Raw genomic sequence first — 5,630 nt, 5'->3', positions numbered from 1 at the left:
TATTTTTCTTCCTTAAGGATATGATTTCTCTCTCATCACATTCAACTTAGATCAATGTATATCATGGAAACAATGTAAAGACTAACAGACTTCCTTCTGTATGGGGGGAGGGAAGTGAGATTAGGGGAAAAATAGTAAAATTCAAAATGAATAGATAAAGTTAAAAAATATTTCACAAAAGGACTCTAGCTTACTTTTTCAGGCATATAATATATTATTTGCTTTCAAGAAAGACAATCTAGGTCGGCTAGGTGGTGCAGTGGATAAAGCACTGACCCTGGAGTCAGGAGTACCTGGGTTCAAATCTGGTCTCAGACACTTAATAATTACTTAGCTGTGTGGCCTTGGGCAAACCACTTAACTCCATTGCCTAGCCAAAAAAAAAAAAAAAAAAGAAAAGAAAGACAATCTACTGTCAATCCAAACTGACCTTGCTGTTACTCACACGGAAGACTCCATCTCCTGTCTCTGCTTTTGTCTCTCATGTTTGGGATGTCCTCTCCCTTTCCTGACTCTTAGATTCCTTAGCTTCCTTCAAAGATCACCTCAAAGGTCATTTCCTACCTGAGACATTTTATTGCCTATTCATTATCTAGAGTTTTTCCCAGAAATAACCCTGAATTTAATTTATATTCATATATATGATTTTAATAAATGCAACTCAATCAACCTAATGGTTGAATCATTTTTAAAAATGTTTTTCAACTAACAAGCATCTATTTTTTCATCCACCCCTCCACCTCCACCTTCCTGAGGTAGGGGAGAATTGTTGTTACATGCATAGTTAAGCAAAACAAATTTCTATGTTGGCCATTTCCTAAATTTTATTGTTTTGCAAATTTAGTTTATCCCTTCTCTATCATTAGTATTCTAGAATAATGTTTACTCATTTTGTTCATCAGAATTCTTAAATCTTTCAAAGTTGTTTATTTTTATAAAATTCCTATTTAGAGCAAAAGTTGTCCCAGTTCTGCTCATTCAACTCCCCATCAATTCATGTAAGTTTTCCCAGGTTTTTCTGAAATTATTCATATAACTGTAATCTTCATATACCCACTCTCATTTATTCAGTCATATCCCTTTAGATTCCAGTTCTTTTCTACTATAAAAAAGAGCTACTATATACTTATAGTATTTTTGTAGATATGATGCCTTTTCCTCATTTTTAAGACCTCTTTGAAGGGATAGGCTTCAAAATGGAGTCAAAGGATATTGACAGTTTAGTAACTTCTAAGACATGGTTCCAAATTGATTTCCAGAATGACTGTTCCAATTTATAATACCTCCAACAATGTATTCATGTGCTTGTTCCCTGCAACCCCTCAAACATTTGTTATTATCCTTTTATCTTTACTTTGTTAATCTGATAGGCATAATGTAGAACATCAGAAGTTTGTATTTCTCTAGTTATTAGTGATTTCAAGCATTTTTTTCATATTACTATTGATAGATTGGGTTTCTTCTCTTGAGAACTGCCTGTTCATATCTTTTGATCACTTATCAATTGCAGAATAGTTTTTTCCTTATAAATTTGAACCATTTCCTTATATATCTAGGAAATGGTCTTTTATCAAAGAAACTGTTGGTTAAGATTTTTCCCAGTTAACTGTTTCCTTTCTAATCTTAACTGAATTTTTTGTGCAAAAAAAACTTTAAATTATATTAATAAAAATTAATAAATTTATTTTCTGTGTTCTTCTCCAGAAATCCTGAGTTCAAATTCCAGGATCTGCTACTAATGGCCCGAGTCACTTTAGGTGAATTAATGAATGTCTTTCAGTCTCAGTTCATTATCTATAAAATGAGGAATGTGAACTAGATGTTCTCTAAGATTTGTTTAAACTCTAACTCTATGATCTTATGTTCCTGAGAGTACATCCCAGGATGTTCATTTGATGATTTTCAATTTATTTACCATGCAATAGATAGTCATCTCTTTATATTTATCTAGTTTTTTGTTTAATGTGCTACCACTCTATCTTTCTGTTATATATACAGCATTTTGATTTCTTTTATAACATATGCTATGCCATTTTTATTTTTATTTCAGTATGCTGAATAAACTCATGACTCAAAACATTTGAGGAGAGATTTGCTAAAATAACAGTATTTGTTCCAATTTCATCTCAACTATCATAAACCTGGATATTTTAGATATTTATCAAAGTATTTTCTTGGGGAGAAAGTAAGTGTATGAAATACATGTTTGACATTTATGAGTAACATTTGGCCTAAACAAATTTTTCAAAGCTTAGGTGACAAAATTTTGGACTTAACAAACAAAAGTATGACTTTTGAAATTTCTCAATGCCTTGGTTCTCTGTATTATCATTTTTTTATTGAATTCATTTCTTATTAAAATAAGTAGTTTTAAGGTTTTTTCCCCAACAGTATGGGTAGATGGGAGTGTTGCTTATATGCTACCATACAGTTGACTATTCTTTATTATCTTAGTAGTTTCATGATTTGTATGTACCATAACTAAACTTTTGCTTATGAGAAACATATAAAAATAATGTATTTACAGCCACATTTATAATGTATTTTTCTATCTTGTTTTTCTATATATATTATATAACATTCAAAAAGAATTTTGGGGGGGCAGTTAGGTGGCACAATGGATAGAGCACCGGCCCTGGAGTCAGGAAGACCTGAGTTCAAATCCGACATCAGATACTTAATAATTAGCTGTGTGACCTTGGGCAAGTCACTTAACCCCATTGCCTTGCAAAAATAAAACAGAGAAAAAGAATTATTTCTGAATGAGAAAAGAATACAAAATGCAAAATCTACAATTTTGATAAATGAAAATTTCTAACTGTTTTGTGGTACTTTTTTATATTGAGACTATTGTCTTGAATTTTAGTTGGGGATTTTACATAACTTGAATTTTAATTCCTTGGTTCTTTGCTTTTTCTATTAACCCATAGTATTATTTTAATAAATGTTATAATACAAATCCAAATTAAAAAGTTCATTTGAGTATTTGAAAAACCATAGATCAAATTTAACTAGTTTAATGATGCTAATGTTCCCTGTGAACTTATTTGAACTGAAAAGTGTTTTAAATTGATTTTTAAAATTTTTATATCATCATTGCCAAATATACAACTTCTCCTGTCCTACTCAATAAGCTAGCCCTTGAAGCAAAAACTTAAAAAGATGTTTAACTAAAGTTAAACAGGTCAAATTAATCCTAAAATACCTGCTATAGACAATGCTATTCATATACTGAGGCGGGAAAAAACCATGGGGTCTGGGTACAGATTCATCTGTTTCTCTAATCAATAGGTATCCAATTAATTTCCACTTCCTTGATACTACAAAAATGAGTCTGGTAAATATAGGTACAAATGAATACCTTCTTACTCATTCCTTTTAGATAATGATGTTCTATATAAAAACACTGAAGCTATAAACAAGCAATAAGAAAAGCTAATTAAAGGAACTCAGTTGAAGTAATTTGATGAAAATATCACTGGATAATAGTTAACAACCATTTCTCAGTACTTACTAGGGGCCAAGCACTGTCCTGTGCTGAGAATACAAGAAAGATACAACAAGATATTGATCTCTGCTCTTGAAGATCTCATAGTCTAATTGGGGAGTCAATATACAAATAACTATGTACAAACAAGATATGTAAAATATACATTGGAGACTATTCAGAGGCATGAAAGGGGTTCTGGAAAGGTTTCTTTTAGAAGGTAGGATTTTAGCTGGGACCTGAAGGAAAGATGAAGAACAAGGAGAAGATACCAAGCATGGAAGACATGGAAGAAAATACTTGAGTAGGACTGGATTAAACAAGGGATTAAAAATTCCCAAATGAAGAAATTTCTTCTACCAACTGACACTTTTTCTGTAACTTATATAGTTTTAGAAAGCTGCCTTTAAATGAGATGGTAAGTGGTTTGGTCAGAGTAAGGTGAGACTTGAACACAACAGTAACTGGGTGCCTTTCTCTAATGTCACTGGAAGGAATAAAATCAAAACTAAAGGATACTCAGTAATATAATATTACAAGACAGTTCCGAAGGACTCATCATGAAAAATGCTATACAACTCCAGAGAAAGAAGTGATGGAGTCTGAATGTGGATGGAAGAATACTTTTTCTTTGCTTTTTTTAAATTTTCTTGGTTTTTTTCCTGTTTTCTTTCACAAAATGACTACATCAAAAATGTTTTGCATGACTGCACATTTAAAACTTATGTCAACTTGCTTGCCTTCTCAATGAGGGGAGAAAAGGGAAGGAGGGAAAAAATGGAGCTCAAAAATTTTTTTAAATGAATGTTAAAAAATTTTAAAAACAAATGTTTTTACATGTGATTGGGGAAAATAATATATTAAATTTAAAAAATAAAAATGCTTAAAAAAGAACAAAAGGATACTAAATAAAAGAATGAATCAAAACTAAATACCATGGTTCAAACTTCAATTAGTCAACAAGCATTTAAATAAGTATACAGTTTGGGTTGTTCAAGAAAGACACCTTGGTGTAAGGGCTGCTTTCTACCTTTGATGTCTACCTGAGCCACCTAACTTTCACCTGTGGCTCCAAGAAGTTCTAGCATGCACACCATGGTAAACCATTTCAGCAGGTGGGTTAATCAGGTTGAGGGTAACTCATTGGTGAGTAATGAAGGGTTTCTATCCCAAGCATGTGAAGTCTTCCACTGGTGGAATGAGCAGATGAGAACAATTCACCCTTAATGGCTGTGAAGCCAGCTGAAGCAGGTACTGTGGAGCACTTAGAGCTTGGTTAGACGTTGAAGGCACCGTCATCCACTGCATCTAGTACCATCACCAGTTGTCTTGACTCTGTCTTGTCATGCTGGATCATGACAACTTTGGAAGACAGAGTGAGGCAGATGACTTGGTGCAGCTCTACCACACTTATATCCAGTTTAAGCACACAACAAAATACATCACTCATAACCATTCTTCAAAGTCCTGTGACAAAAGGCAAGTAATGAAGCAGCAGGTGCTGTAGTTATAACCCTGCACTCAGGTGGCCCAGGCTATGGGGTTGTTTCTCCAAAAGCAGCAGTGAGATTTGGCAGTCCCCTGGGTGACTGAGCAGCCCTTTTAAGGATTGTACAGCTCACCTCCTGATGCAAGGAAGGGGCTAGAAAAGGTGCCCTAATAATTGTTTACGCAACCCTGGCCTGATTACTGTGGCAGGCAGGGATCCCACAGTGTGGAAGAGACACAAAAAAATCTATAAAAACTTATTCAAAGAAGATTCCACTCATCATTGGTGCATAGAACATGCACACACTCATAGACAACGCAAGATCCAATAGAACAGCTCTTGTTGCAAGAGAACTCAGCAGGTATCATATCCAAATAGCAACCTGAGTGAAACAAGGCTGGCAAACAAAGGCCAGCTTACTAAAGTCGGAACTGGATACACATTTTCCTGGAGTGGCCACAGTGAAAGGGAATACCATGAAGCTGAAGTAGGTTTTACAATCAAAACTGATCTGGTCATCATTCTCGGGGTTCATGACAATGAGATTGTCACTTCTAGGAAAACATCATGCCACTATCATTAGTACTTATGCTCCCACCATGACAAATACTGATGAAGTTAAAAAAATTTCATGAAGAAAAATTTCATAAAAAA

Source organism: Macrotis lagotis, chromosome X (genome assembly GCF_037893015.1).
Source record: "Macrotis lagotis isolate mMagLag1 chromosome X, bilby.v1.9.chrom.fasta, whole genome shotgun sequence".
Taxonomy (NCBI): Eukaryota; Metazoa; Chordata; class Mammalia; order Peramelemorphia; family Peramelidae; genus Macrotis; species Macrotis lagotis.
Note: the sequence above shows the minus strand (reverse complement) of the source record.